Raw genomic sequence first — 16192 nt, forward strand, 5'->3', positions numbered from 1 at the left:
ACACTGTAATCTTGACTACACCAATTTTCCCACCTCCTTCTGTTTTGGGGTAAGGATGGGGATCTTTTATATTTTAAAATATTGTAAATTATAATTTTTCAGCATATCTAAGAAGTTCCCTGAGTAGAAAGAAAACTGCACCTTGTCCCCAGATAGGCCCTTTCTCCATCTTTGTGATACGCACATAACCATGAATTTTGCATTAGAGGGAACCTGCAGAGGTTCCAAAAGGAGATATGGGAGGGGAGATTTGGAAATCCTACCCCAGCTTCAAAATCACCCCCTTCAGCTCTCTCTAGCTGATTTCTTCTCCCCCAGGCTTTTGTCACTTTTAAGTGACTCTCAGATGCTCTCAACAATCTGTCCGTTCAGTAGCAATTTCAATACTCATCATCAGATTGAGTTCTTTTAGTATGGATTTTCCTTATTCCTTTGGTTAATTTACAAAGTATTATTTTTCTGAATACAGAGGAATCGCCAAGTAGGCAGGGAGCCCTGCGTCTGGCCTCCCTGCATCATCTCAATGTGACCAGCCACTTTACTATTAGAATATGATGATAGTTAACTATGCAGCTATGTCACTATCCACCCTGAGCCTGCTGGAAATGTGGGGAGGGCGGACTATAAATTGAAAATAAATAAAATAAATACATATTAAATCAAGACATTTTTCGGTGCCCAAACTATAGCTGTCAATCAGCCATCAAAATGAGATCAGAAACTTATTGTTTTCAGTTGGTTTGCAAATCAACATTTGCAACTATGGCATAGTTTTGCATGACATCTACATAGATAAGCCACACAGTCATCATTCCCTTAGGCCCCATAAAAAGAAATTCTAAGCAGATGGAAAATGAAATCATAAAGGCAGAGGTGTTAGGATGAATTAGAGGTGCATGGGAATTAGACCATTACCAGCTATGTGAGACTTCTAGCTGAGCATTTGTGCTGCCCCTTTTTCTGCAGAACTATTTTAACAGTTTCAGGTAGGTAACTGGGTTCATTTGTAATAACAGCAGGATCTGAGTTCAGTGACACCTTAGAGACCAGCAAGATTTTCGGACTATAAGCTTTCAAAGCTCCCTGGTATCTGAAGAATGGAGCTTTGATGCTCAAAAGCTTGGTGTAGTGGTTAAGAGCACGGGACTCTGATCTGGAGAGCCGGGTTTGATTCCCCACTCCTCCACTTGAAGCCAGCTGGGTGACCTTGGGCGAGAGTCACAGTTCTCTGAAGCTCTCTCAGCCCCACCCACCTCACAGGGTGATTGTTGTGGGGTAATAAAAACATACTTTGTAAACCGCTCTGAGTGGGCATTAAGTTGTCCTGAAAGGCGGTATATAAATCGAATGTTGTTGTTTTTGTTATTATAACTCTGAAAATCTTTTTGGTCTCTAAGGTTTCACTGGACTTAAATCCATTTTAACACTTAACTCTGAACTGGCCCAAAAGCATGAACAGAAAGCCAAGAAGAACAAAACGGGTTTTGGCTTGCAGCTTGTAGGCTACAACCACACCAGCTGGTAGCCGTTGCGACCATCCAAAGAATACACAGGTGAGCTACCAACCAACCACGTGAGCAAGGGAGGATGATCGACTGAGTGACCCTGGGAGCTAAATGAGAGAGAGCAGTACTTTAGCTCTAGAGCAGGAATTGGTGCCTATGAACCAGAAATATCAAGCTGGCCACAAGGGATGTGATTCACTATATTCTATTCTCTGTTTCATTTACTCAAACTGGTCATTTGTTGTTTAAATTGTTCATTTTATTTCGGTATATTGATAAGCAGCTCTGGGTCCCCCACGCCCCACCATCATTTGGGAGAAAAGCAAGGTAAAAAGAGCCTAGAAAAATAATTATCTAAGCCACAGTATTCCTGATAGGTTGCTTTGGATTCTAAACTAGAGATAGGTCAAACCATGGGTTGATGACCCATGAACTGAATGATGAAATGCTATTTTTCTTTCTAGGTGATTGAATCATTTTTCACATGTTGATTTAAAACATTTCTATGCTGCCTTTCCACCCAGAGCCGCCAAGACAGTGAACATTAAAATATTTCAAATATTAAAAACATTTATAATATAAGTACATATAAAATTGAGCATGTCCTCCTATACTGCTAGTTTTACCAGAACACAGGGAATGTATATATTACTCCACTTATGCACAATTATCTTGGTAGAGCAAATCCGTTTTATATTTCACTCCTTGGTGATCATTGTGATGAAATCTCTTTTAAAGTAGCTAGATTTTGTACCCTGGCATGCTTAATTAGGCAGAAGAACATGGCTTTGTTTTAGCAAATTTTAGTTAAGAACTATATTTTATATTCAGTATAATTTATATATTTATGACATGTATTTAATATATATGTCTGTTGATGATTTTGACATTTCTGATCTTGGATCGTAACAATAAATACATACACATAAAATGACTGAAACAAAGCCAAACATAAAAACACAAAAACAGAGAGGAAGGCTAATAAGCATTAGTGAGTTATACCAAACAAAACAAAAAAGTCTTCATTCACTGATGGAAAGTAACAATACATGGAGACAGACAAATTATCACAAGGAGAGATTTAAAGTGTTGGTGCCACCACTGAGAAGGTATCGCAAACCCTCATCTAACTCAGGCTTGGGCTGTCCTTCTCCTACCCTTAGGTAAAAACTTCTCTCTAAGCCTATGAAGCTGAATACTGGGCTGGGAAGCCGTTAGTAGCGTGGCTGATGTTTAGTCTCAACTTTCTTTCTTGTCTCACCCTTCAGGAACATATACATGATATGGTTACCCAGCCAAGTCTAAGTAGGGAAAAGATCAGGAGTAGAGGTGGGCACGGACCGGATAACAGACCAAAACTTTGCATGGACCGGGGCAGTTCAGCATTTGCGAGCCAGTGGTTTGTGGGATGTACCATTTTTCATGGACGCAACAAACGTTGGCAGGTCTGTCAGTCTGTCAGACCAGACATCCTGGCACTGAGCAATGTATTCTCTAGGCTATGCAAGAGCCGCCCGCAGACCTTCAGCCGCCTTCGAAACACATCATTCATAGCCCCGAAAACCTTGATAGGCAGTTCTGGCTGCCAACCCAAGGGCCCCCATTATTCTCTATGTGAGAGTCTAGTATATAAGACAGAGCTATGGAGCTGAGCTTTCACTTTCCAGCCCACAGTTACCGAGCGAGGAACTGCTTGCAGCCAGGAGTTTTTTTGTACTGCGCCAGAGGGAGGGAGGATAGGGGTTTGTGTTGCAACAAGGCTCTGGGTGAAAGCAAGCTTGTTGGGGTTTCTTGCCTGATGGCTCATTCTTGTTTCTCCATTCTTCTTTGCTTCTGGGGTGGTGGGCTAGCTTGAGGCTGTGCTGCATTCCAGTCTCTGGGTGCAAGGCAAGCTTCCTCAGCTGACGGCTCGCTCTTTTTCTGTTTAATAATTTTTTCTTTCCATTCTCATTTGCTTCTGGGGTGGTGGGCTACATTGGGCTGGGCTCCATTCCAGTCTCTGGGTGCAAGGCAAGCTTCCTTGGTTAAGGGATTGCTCTCCTCTTTAAGCATTTTTTTCTTTCCATTCTCACTTCTTCCGGGGTGGTGGGCCAGCAAAGCAATTTTTTTTAAAGGAAAATATATTTCACTTTTTTCAAACCTTTCCATTTACAAAGTTCATTCGTGTTACTGTACAGCAGAAAATTATACAGTCATTACAAAATCATACCGTTACAATTTTAATAGTTACATAACAGTATCGGTTTATAAACACTCTACTCTCCAAGAGCTCTGTCCTATGCCAACTTTTAGGGCTGAAGTCAGGTCAAGCCTGTTGGCTTTCCTCAGCTGAAGGCCTACTCTCATTCTGTCTCCTCCTCCCTCCTTTCAAGTGTAATTTGTGATGTCACGAGTTCGAAATTCTTCTGGGAAATAACACAGTCACGGTTAAAATCTCAGTTGGAAAGTGAAAATAAAAGAAAATGTTTATAGTTAAAAGGAACTTTCTCACCTCACTTCAAGACTGAGCTGACCTGTAGTTCAATCCCAGAAGCAAGGGAGAAATTATCTGCCACTGAGGGAAATTTGCCTCTTGAGTGTGTGTGTTCAGCTTCAATAGTATTCAAATCATTAGGTGAGAGGTCCTTTAAAAAAATCCCTTAACAGTGTCCTCAGCTGAGGGCTTTTCCTATAGAACCTTTTGTCAATGAAAGCCCCTCCACCAAGGGCCTTTTAACCTCCTTTCCCCAGGCATGGGGAAGGCATCCTCTGCCACATTGCTGAGGTGCATTTCCTCGGTTGCTGCCACCAAATTGTCCTTCCCCCAGGCGTGGGGAAGGGTCCTTCCTAATTGGGGAGTACATGCCTGCTTCCCACAGGTGTTGTGAAGGCAGATGTTCCATTCCTTTGCTGAACGATGTTTGGCAAGGTGGGTGTCATTGGCGACCACCAACTATCCTTCCCCCAGGCATGGGGAAGGCATCCCTTCCATCCCCGCCAGGGTACTTTGACTAGCCTTCCCCCAAAGGCACATTTTACTCTGCTCCCCCAGGAGTGAGAAAGGATCCCCTTGTGGCCACTCCATGAGTTTGGTGGCACAACATGTTGGGGACAAGCTTCTGTGTGGATTCTGTCTCTTTTGCCGCTTCCATGGCCCACTGCAAGCGAGACTCACAGTATCCTCCCCAAAAAGGTAGGGCAGGCATCCATCCATCTGTTCCCTTCCGCTTCATCGGAGAGGTGAATTTCTCAGGCTGTTGAAGCAGATACAGCCACGGTTCAGTTTTGACATCTGTGGGCTTCTAGCTTCCATGCCTCCCATCGTTCTCCATCAGGGAGCTGTGTTCCACATACTGCTGCCACTTGTCCCTAGAAGGGGATGGTCTGCTGTCCCCACCGCACCTGATCATGTGAGGGATGCTCTTGGGCTGTTGGTGAGGTGAGTCCCTGTCGTTGAGCACCTTCACAGACTTCCCCTTCTGTCCCGTCCTCGCCCAGTGCAGCACACCTAAGAACTGTTTCTCTTTAACAGCATCTCGCAGCCCTCCCTCTTTTGCCGCTTCTTTTTGACTCCTTTTTGCTCATGACGATGTTTCATCATGACACCATCGACCTCCTCTTTACTCACGGCTACCACATCAGCGAGGTGTCTTTTGTCGGTGACTACTGCTGGCCTGTCGGTGTGTGTGTGGGGGGGCAATAGGCATACCATGTTCACTGAAGTGGGTTCCTTCCACGGGCAAAACCCACCTCACGAACGCAGTGGCTGCACCTATCACCACGTTGCTGAGGCAGGTCTCCCCTTCCCCTAGGCGTGGGCAGGGGTCCTTCAGTGTTTAGGAACTCAAGTCTCCTCAAGGCCCCTGAAGCCTGCTAGGCCTTTGAGGAGGGGGAGGCTACGACCCATCCCCTGTGACTTGATGTGGCCACCCCCCCCATCACAAGGGAGTGTTGATAACCAATCAATTGGCTGGACTGACTTGTCCATGAGTCTGCCAGGGAAAATAATCTTTGGCATCCACCCTGTGAGTGAAAGCATTCCTTCTTTTGGGTGCTGCTGCTGCAGCTGCTACTGCTACCCAGGCTGTGTTTGTTTCTCCATTAGTGGGGATCCCCAAATGACTGCCCTGTTTGGTGAGGTATCTCTTGCCAGAAGAAATGAATCCGCAACAGGAGCGAAAGCCCCAACCCGCAAGGGGAAAAGAACTCTCCTTCACCCGTCGGGGAGCTCAATTACGCCTGCGAGTGCTGCTTGTCCCTAGAAGGCGATGGTCTTCTGTCCCTTCCTCACCAGGTCCTGAGGGAGGCCTTTGGGGTAGGGTTGCAATCAAGCCCACCGCGCATCCAATTGTTGGTGAGGTGAGTTTCTGTGGCTGAAACCATTTGCCAAGGGTCATGATGGCCCTGCCTGTTTAGCGGCAGTTCCCACGGGTCTGGAACCCGGAAAACTGCTCCACCAGACTCCATGGATCAGCATTAGCACCATGGGCTGGCTGGCTACCCTTCCCCAAGATGGTCCGTGTCTTGAACACTTTTCTGGAGACCACCGACCTCGTCTTCTCTCACAGCTGCCACATGAGTTTAGGAGCATGCAGAAATTATTGCTGTTTGGAAGGCTTCCCTCATGAAGATGGGCATACTTCTTGGTGATGTCCTGTTGGGCATGCAGTTCCCCAGACACCGTTGGGGAAATCTCCATGTGGAAGGCAGCCATTCTGTTCCGTTCCATTGCAGGCACCCCATTGGTGAGGTGGCTCTTGCTAGTTAACACCTCTTCTCTTTTTTTTTTTTTAATAAAATTTTTATTGGAATTAGAATAATATAATTTCACATTACAATCAATTCCCATTTCCCAATTTCTAACCCCCTCCCTTTCCCCCCTTTTCTTTTGACTTCCAACAGTTTTCCAACCCTTTGTCCCTTTTCTCTTACTCATTTTAAATTCATCTATCTAACAAACATATACTTTCCCTTTAATCTAAGCAATAATTCTTTAACTATTTTTTATTACTCTATACCTCATCTTGGAGTCCCTTCTTCCATATTGGACAAACAATTTATCGCTTTTTAACATAATTTCATAGTTTCCTGGTTTCAAATATTTCTATAAACCATATACCATCTAAACCATATAACCCGTGCATTTATATAAGTCAACCAATTTAACTTATATTCCATATATCACTTTATATAACTATCCTCAAAGGTTATCAATCAATTTGATCCATATATTTCTTCAGGTAGGCTCATTCAGTTTAACATGTTACACGTTTATACCAGAAACAATGTTAATTAGTCGGTCCTTATAGTTAATTATTTTCTATCCATTTTCTATATATTTTTCTATATATAACACTCTGACAAAATAGCTGCTTAGACATTTTCATTTCACTCTCTACCCTCCGGTAAAGTCACCCCCCTCTACATTTTATCATATTTCAGTAGTTCTCAAACTGCCACAGTTCTCTTCCCACCTCCCATTTTTTCAGCACATATTGCTTCAGCTTCTCCCACTCTGTGTTGAACTGTCCTGGGTCCAGATTTCTCAATTTTCTTGTCATTTTGTCCATTTCGGCCATATACAGCAATTTGTAAGTCCAATCCTCAATAGTTGGCACTTCTTGTGTTTTCCATTTTTGCGCATACAAAAGTCTGGCCGCTGCTGTCATGTAAAATAACAATGTTCTATGTTGGGCTCTAGTTAACACCTCTTCTCAGTGGGTGGGGCTTCCTTAGGTTTCAATTGTGTGCTTGGAAAGATAAGAAGACTCCCCTGAGTGAGGAATTATGGTTGCCTTTTCCATCGAGTCGCTGAAGTGGGTTTCGGTGCAAGGAAGGCGGGGCAGCTTCTCATTTTGGTCCAAAAATGGTCGGGAAACTATCAGCGGGGAATGCATCTGTCCTCTCCCTTTTCCGTCACATTGCTGAGGTGGGTTTCTGTGCTGGGGAGGCTTTCTTTCTGGAGCGACTGACCAGAAAGTGACGCTTGGATAGGTGCCAGAGGTTAGCTCTGCCAAAGGGACTGTTGGGTACAGATATTGGTGGGGAAAGTATCCATCTGTTCTTTTCTGTCAGCACGAAGGTGGCATCTGCCTGTGACACCCGTGGGGGCGGGAGGCGGGGGGCTCCTTTAATCCATGTCCCATTCTCTCGGGGCTGACGCAGTAGTCCTGGGGCTGACAGAGATCATCGGGGAGACATATTCTGGATGCTGGACAAAATCCATTCCATGCACAAAGACACCTTGCCATCGTGGCATCATCCATCGCCACGTTGGCGAGGTGAGATCCAATGGAGTTCTCCGCTTCATGGCATGAAGGACGGCTTCTTGTCTCTATGATGTTCCCTGGGAAGTGTTAACCACTTTCCCAGAGACATTAGGCTCTGGGACCACCAAAGGCTCCTTGGGTTCCTGACTTGTTTCTCCATTTTTGAATTTTTTTGGCTGCGAGTTAATTCATGCTTTGTGCACTTCTCCCACCAGGGGAGGTTTTCTTGCGGAGGGCAACGGCTCTTAACCCCCACTCTCAGGATTCCCACTTGGCTCCAGGCACCAGTTTTCCAGGAGCTTTTGGTCAGAGTCATGGCTCACACTGCTCCCGTATTACTGTGTGGACAAAACATACCGTGCCCTGAGTTCTGTATCCTGGCAGTGAAGTCAATTCAGCAATGAAGCCTTGAACCACAGATGGTAATAAGATGCCAATTGAATTTCGGAGCACATTTTCTTGGAAACGCATCCTGTCTAGCGCAGTGCAACTTACTTCTGAGTAAATATGTCTAGGATCAGGACACAGTCATAAAGACAATGGAATTCAGCAAAATATAGCATTAGTTTTCTCCTTTTACATCAAAGCGACCTTCTTGTTGAGGTGGGTTCTTTGGAACGTTCTAGCAATGGATGGCAGACTTCATCAACATGGCCCACACCCAGCCGTCTGCCTTCCAACTGGATCCCATGGCCCCAAGGAGGAATCGCCTTCTCACAAGGTGGGGAAGGGGACCGTCACAGTCCGTTGCAGGCACTCGAGTCCACCATGTTGTAGAGAAGGGTTCCCACTCCCCAACAGTCTGCTTGAGCCATACATGCAGAGCAAGAACAATATCAGCACTGTCTTTGAGTCCCCTGACAAAAGACACCCTGTTGACGTGGTAGAAGGATCCCTACCTGGTTTCCAACCGTGTCACAGAGGTGGGTTCTGGGGAGCAACAGATGCATCCCTGAAATTGCGACATCAAGCACACTGGCGCTCGGCATTAGCTCCACATTCACCCTTTCACCGAACGGTGCGTGTCCAGGAAAAAGGTCACCATCAGAACCCACCTCACAAACACGGTGGCCGCCCCCCAATCCGAAGATAGAGATGTATTGGGGGCCGGGTCTTTGAACCTCCTTCCTCGATGGTGGGGAAGGCATCTGCTGCCACAGTGCCAAGGTATATTTCCTTGGTGACCGTCCAAGAACTGGGGGAGTCCAACTCTCCTTCAAGGCTCCCATCCTTCAAGGCTTCTTTCAGAATAGGGGAGCCAAAGTCTCCTTCCTTCTCTCAGGCATGGGGAAGGCCCCTTCCAACTCCACAGTGTTGGTGAGGTGAGTCTCTGTGGTTTTAGCACCTTCTTACCCCTTCCATCCCCTGTCCTTGCACAGTGCAAGCGCACCTAAGAACTGCTTTCTCTTTCACAGCATCTCGTGGGACTCCCTCTTTGGCCACTTCTTTTCCACTGTTGTCCACTCATGATGACATTTCATCATGACACCACCGGCTTCCTCTTTACTCGCGGCTACCACATCAGTGAGGTGTCTTTTGATGGTGACTGCCGCCGGCATGAAGGTGGGGGGGAGCAATAGGCATCTTCCCATCTGGCACACCACATTCATCGAGGTGGGTTTCCTCTGTGACCGCGCCCTCTGAACGTAGGAGTGGCAGTCTCCTCCCTTTCCCCAGATACGGGGAGGGTTTCTTCTACACAAGTCTCCCTTCTTCTCCCAGGAGTGCGGAAGGCATCCCCCTTCTAAGGGGGACTTAGAATAGCCTTTCCCCAGGGGTATGGAAGGCAGACATTCCTTTCCCTTGCGGATTCCACATTTGGCAAGGTGGGTTTCCTTTATGACTGTGCCCTTTGACTGCTGAAGTGGCAGTCTCCTCCCTTCCCCCAGGCATGGGGAGGACATCGCTGCCGTCCCCGCTGGGAAGGCAGACACACTCTTCCCTCGTGGACACCACGTTCGCCGAGGGGGGATTCTTCTGTGACTGCGCCCTTTGACTGCTGAAGCAGCAGTCTCCTCCCTTTCCCCAAGCACAGAGAGGGGTGCCTCAGAATATGGGAGTAGAATTCTCTCCCCCGCCCCCGCAGAGGAGGCCGTGGCCCGATCACAAGGGAGGTGCTGTGGGTCACCTAGCCCCCTGGTGCAGGAGCCCCTTCCACTGCAGGCGCCATGTTCACAAAGGTGGATTTCCAGTCTAACTGCACCCTCTGAATGCAGGAGCTGCAGTCTCCTCACTTCCCCATCATGGAGAACAGTCATTCTAAATTGTGGAACTCGAGCCTCCTTCTCCATGGCATGGGGAAGGGTTATTCCAAATAGGGGAGCCCAGCTCCTTGCCTCAGGTACAGGGAAAGGATCCTCTGAGGATCATAGGTCTCCTTTCCTGCAGGGCTGGTGAAGACACCCTCTCATACCCATTAGGAAGGGGCACCCACCAAGGAAACCCACCTCAACGTGGTGTCCCCCCATCCAAGGGGGGGGGGTTGGAGGCTACGCCACCCACCCATGCTCCAGGGACCCATCGCCGCCGGGGGAGGGAAGGGTGATGGGCCCTTGAAGTCTATTGGGCTCATTAGGAGGGGGTGGCTACCGAGGAAGCCCACTTCAATAACGTGGTGCCACTATGCAAGGAGGGGTGTTGGGGACCACCCCATTCACCCACGCTCCAGGGGCCAATTGCTCCCAGGGGAGAGAAGGGCGACGGGCCCCTGAAGCCTGTCAGGCCTGATAGGAGGGGGTAGCCACCAAAGAAACCCATCTCAGCAACTTGGTGTGGCCGCCCCATCACAAAGGAGATGTTGGGGGCCACCCCACAGTTGCCACCCCTCTGGAAAGTCTGCTAGGGGCCTCTTGCTCATGAAAAGGACCTCTGCCCCCCCACACACACACCAATGCAGCCTCCATTCCTCCTTGCAGAGGTCCGGCTTGTTCCATCAATTGAGGTCTAATGCCGGGCTGTCCACATCTTCCTCCTGCCAATTTTGGTCTGTCTCCCCCCAATTCCTCACTTTCTTCCTTCTTTCCACATGTGTCTCCTCCAGATGTCTGCCCCCAAGAGTCCTCCTTTCTTTAGTCTCCCCATGGCCAGGTCTGCCTCCTTGTGAGGATTGTTTTTCCTCACAGTCGGCGCTTCAAGCCTCTCCCAGGGCAGCCCAATGGGGAGATTTCTATTCCCCCCAAGATCGCCCCTGTCCTCCCAGCTCCCCAAAGAAATGCACTCCCTCCCCCCAAAGTTAACCTCCTCTCTTGTATAGTCTGTGTCCTCACGTCTTTTCAAAGAGTATTCCTCCTGCTGTCTCCCCCCAAATATCTCCTTGAGTGTCCCCTCCAAGAGTCCTTCTCTCCCTCCTCGTTCCAGCCCCAGAGCAGGTTTTCTGCTCCCAGGAAGCGTCATTGCACTTCGGAGGCTGTCAATTGGTTCTCAGAGGAAGATTCTCCAACTCCATCCCAAGTTTTCGTTACAACTGTTTGGTGATGTGACTCAAGCCAATGCGAGTCAATTGGCGTTTCCTATTCCATGTGCTGAAATAGGGGTGCCTATTCTGTGTACTGGAAGTTTCCTGGGGGCGGCCGCCTTGGGGGTCTGTAAGTCAGACGTGTGAGGTGCAATCTTGCCCAAACTTGGAGGTAGGTGGAGGAGAACTTGCCAAAGACTTGCTGTGAATTTGTCATCTGTGAGTGCTTCAGGGGTGGGGCCAGGGCCACCACAAGTGACGGACCACGGACCAAAGAACTGGTCTGCAAACTGGTGGCGGTCCGTGAGCAGTCCACAGTCCATGAAAATTGACGGACCACAGACCGGTGGTCTGTAGGGTTTTCCCAGTCCATGCCCATCCTTAATCAGGGGGTTCCGCTTCCCTTAAACAGAAACTGGCACATGAGGCTTGTGCAGATTCAAAATGAAGCAAAAGGTTTATTTACAAGTGGGTAGAATAAGAAGGCATGTAGGCAGGTGTTTAACACTGAAGTAATTTAGAGGGTTTGGAACAGAATACTTCACTGGTGTGAGGCACAAAACACTTCATATGGCTCTTAAGTTACTGGCTTGTACGAGTGATGTTGGTGTCATCAGACTTAAAGTTGTTACAGTATGTTCTTTCTGAGGTTGGCACTCCTTTACAAGTTAGGTGCTCCTCTTTTAACACACACACACATCACGACTACCCCTTTTCTTCAGACCTTAGGGTACTCCATTGAATCAAACCCTTTCAAGATACTGGGCAGATGTTATAGTTATGCCCCAGCTATAACCCTGCTCCTGTGCCGAAGAGGAGACTCCTTTCTACCCAGCTCCTTGGCACACTACAATTACCAGATCTCTTGTGTGTAGAAGTTAGTGCTGTCTTTCCCACTTTAATCCAAGGACTGAAAGTGCTTCATAAACGTAATGATTTTTCTTTAAAGGGCACATCTCCCCTTCCTTCCTCACACAGAGGACCCTTTCTGGTCAGAAGCCAGACTCCAACTCCCTTCACTTGTCAGTTTACTCCAACTGTCAAGCCCTCAACATTCCATCACCAACTGTCATTTCAGACTAGCCACCGGGGGGGGGGGGGGGGATGTCAATCATTTGTCCCTCTTTTCTGCCCGGCAATCCCAGCATTTGAAGCTGAGTCCGTCGCAGAAGGGTTGCCACCCATCTAGCCTCAGGCTGTGGATGTACCAAAATAAGGCCTCTGATGATAGCCAGTATGGCTGGTTAGGCATGGTAGTAGGTGGTCCTTCAGGTATGTTGGCGCCAAGCCATATAGGGTTTTAAAGGTCAATACCAGTACCTTTAATTGTATCAGGAAGCAAATATGGAGCCCATTTAGGTGGAACAGGATTGATATAGTCCTTACAACCTACTCCAGTCAGCATTTTAGCCACACCATTCCGTGCAAACTATAGCTTCCAGACAGTTTCAAGGACAGCCCCACACACATTGCAGTAATTCAATCAAGATGTTGCCACTGCTAGTACAAGCACCGCAGAGGCAAGATCTTTCCTGCACAGGAAAGGGCCTGAGCTGGCTGAATAGTCTGAGCTGGTGTCCGCACCCCCAGGCTACAAACCTGCTCTTTTACAGTGAGTGCAACCCCAATCAAAACAGACCTTCGGATACTTACCGTGAAGGGTCCTTCTCCTCTGAGGAATGGAGGACATCTTGAGGCAGAAGACATCTTGGGGTGATTCCCACCATCCAATCAGGGAGGCAGGAAGTTGATTATTTCTTCCTCTTCCTATTGGTGTGTATGTCACCCTCTTTTTCAGTTCAAGGTGACTCCACGAAGCAGTCTCGTATATAGGTCTAATTTTTTTAAAGAAACAATTCTGTATGAGAGGAAGAATAATAAACCAGAAATATAAAACTAGTAATCATAAGGAAAGGAAGACCAAGTACCTGGGAAGGCAAGATATCCTCCGTTCCTCAGAGGAGAAGGACCCTTCATGGTAAGTGTCCAAAGGTCTGTTCTCCCTCTGAGGCAGAGGACATCTTGGGTGCTTTCAAAGCAATTATGTTTCACTGGGTGGGTTATGGTCTTCATCTTGTAATACGTGCTGCAACACCCTTCTTCCAAAGGCGGCATCCGCTGAGTCGTAGAAATTTAACTTGTAATGTCGCATGAATGTGGATACTGAAGACCGAGTAGCAGCCTTGCACACTTCCTTAACGGACACCTGGTTCTGAAATGCTGCATTGGTTGCCGCACTTCTCAAGGAATGAGCTGCTATCCCCTTGGGTACCTCTTTGTTAGATGCCCTGTATGCTTCTGCAATGCAAGACCTAATGGATCTTCCTATGGCCACGGATGACATCTTCTGACCCATGTTCGGTGGGCCATCGCATATAAAGATGTAGTCTTTTGTATGCTCTCTGTCCTGATGAGATATGTTTTCAGAGCTCTTCTCATGTCCAGACAGTGCCATTCCCTGTCCTTAGGATGCCTAGGCTCTGGGCAGAATGACAGGAGGGAGATTTCCTGAGTTCTGTGAAATCTAGATCCTACTTTGGGCAAGAACGTAGGATCCGTGCACAGAACCACCTTGTCTCTATGGTAGACGCAGAGAGAAGGTTTTTTGATAGAGCTCTGAGTTCCAAAATTCTCCTTGCCGATGGGATGGCCACTAGGAAACTGTCTTCATTTTGAGCCATTTCAGCGATATTTCCTTCACCAGTTCGAATAGTTTCTTGGTTAGGGCCGAAAGCACTACATTGAGTCTCCATGTAGGAAATCGATTGTAGGTGGACTCAGCAGCGTTGCACCTCTCAGTAAGCGTATTACATGCGGGTGTCTAGAGATTGTAATGTCACCTATGAGTGACAGGACTGAGCCCAAAGCCACAATCTGCTTCTTCAACGTAGCAGGTTTCAAAAATGCTTCTTCAACGTAGCAGGTTTCAACGTAGCCCGTCTTGCAAAAATGACAGTATATCACTCAATTCAGGATGTATGTGGTCTACCTTCTTCCTTCTGGCCCATCTACCGAAGGTCTTCCAGGTAGTGTTACATATTTTGGTGGCTGATCCCCTTCTGGAGGCCAACATAGTGTTCACTACTCTAGGAAGATATCCTAGCTTGTCTAGTGCATCCCTTTCAACTTCCAGGTGGTCAGGCATAGTCGTTCTGGGTGCGGATGAAGAATCAGACCTTGGTGTAGGAGGTCTGGTGTTGTTTGCAGGGGTAGTGAAGTGTTCATCGCCATCTTGTGCAGCGTTGAGAACCGTGGTCTCCTTGGCCACCAGGGAGCTATCACAATAAAACAGGGTTAACATACCTGTAACTTATGTTCATCGAGTTCTTCTGTGCTGACACACATGGGGACTGCGCAGGCGCAGGCCAGCCGCCGGAGAATTTTCTAGAGCTTCCATGGCTCCGAAGGGGCCGTTTGTCGCGCGCCTCAGCGACCGTTTTCCCGCCCAAACGGTCACGTGATCCTCCAGCGACCAACGGCCCCTTCCCTCAGTTCTCCCTTGCCGCCGCTTGACCAACACACTTCAGCCGTAACACCTTAAAAACACCAATATCCGTTACAGCCATCACAGTATTGTGCATTGGAGTTCACAGCGGGGTAGGAGGGAGGGTTGTGTGTCAGCACAGAAGAACTCGATGAACATAAGTTACAGGTATGTTAACCCTGTTTTCATCTTCGTTCTTCTGTGCCTCCACACATGGGAGTGTACCAAGCTTCACACAATAAGGAAGGCGGGGGTGAAGTCCAACACAATTTTATTAAGCAAACCAGATCAACAATAAATAGACATGCATATATACATCTATGTAAAAATACTGTGTAAGGACACATAAATACTCAATATTTACATATATACACACCCCCAAGGTACATATATACACACTTCCACTCAAGGGTACCCAACAGGTACGTCAAGGAAGTCAAACCAAAACTCCCTCAGGAAAAGAGGGAGTGTAAGACAGCCTTGGCCACAGATGCATCCTGCTCCGCATTGACATCAACGGCGTAATGCCTGACAAAGGTGTCTGCAGAGGACCATGTGGCTGCTTTACAAATGTTAACCAGGGGCACCCCCCTGAGGAGTGCCGAAGAGGATGCTTGGGACCGCGTGGAGTGGGCTCTGACATGAAGCGGGCAAGCCACCCCTGCTAGGGAATAGGCCTTGCTAATGGCCGACACAATCCACCTAGACAGGGTCTGTGAGGAAGCCCTGCTACCCTTGTCCTTGGCCCCAAAACATACAAACAGGTGAGGACTGGAGCGGAATCCCTTCGTCCTATCCAGGTAATAGGCTAGGGCCCTCTTCAAGTCTAGGGAATGAAGGGCCTTTTCCCCCTTAGAGGAAGGTTGAGGAAAGAAAGCAGGCAGTGAGATATCCTGCGAGAGGTGGAAGGCGGACACCACCTTGGGCAGGAACCCAAGGCAGGGACGCAGGACCACCTTGTTGGGATGAAACACAAGAAAGGGAGGGTCAGACCGCAGTGCAGACAGCTCACTGACCCTTCTGGCCGATGTGACGGCCACCAAGAATGCCACCTTGTAGGATAGCATATCCAAGGGGCATGTAGCCATCGGTTCAAATGGAGGCAACATGAGACGTGAGAGCACCAAGGACAGCGACCACTGAGGCACTGGCGCTGACACAGGTGGGTAAAGATTGTACATGCCCTTAAGGAACTGGCGGGATTGTGGGTGAGAAAACACCGTAGCACCCTCAACTCGGGTGTGAGCAGCTGATATCGCTGCCAGGTGGACCTTGAGGGAGGAAGCCTTCAAGCCCAGGCCACGCAAGTGGCACAAATACTCGAACACCACCCCCAAGGGACTGTTGTCAGGCACCACTCCTCTGGCAAGTGCCCAGAGCTCAAACCTGCGCCACTTGGCCGCATAAGCGCGCCTAGTGGATGGCCGACGAGCATTCAGGAGGACCCTCTGTACCTCGTCAGTAAAGCCTATCGGGGAGGAACGATCCGCCAAGCCGTTAG

The 16192-nt window shown here is 48.1% G+C and overlaps 1 protein-coding gene across 3 annotated transcripts in view; it reads right to left on the bottom strand.

Moving 5' to 3' along the window:
• The window catches only part of ROCK1 (Rho associated coiled-coil containing protein kinase 1), a 277707-nt gene that overhangs the window by 50253 nt on the left and 211262 nt on the right, over nucleotides 1–16192 (bottom strand). The window lies entirely within an intron of this gene.

This window comes from Eublepharis macularius, chromosome 7 (genome assembly GCF_028583425.1).
Source record: "Eublepharis macularius isolate TG4126 chromosome 7, MPM_Emac_v1.0, whole genome shotgun sequence".
Taxonomy (NCBI): domain Eukaryota; kingdom Metazoa; phylum Chordata; class Lepidosauria; order Squamata; family Eublepharidae; genus Eublepharis; species Eublepharis macularius.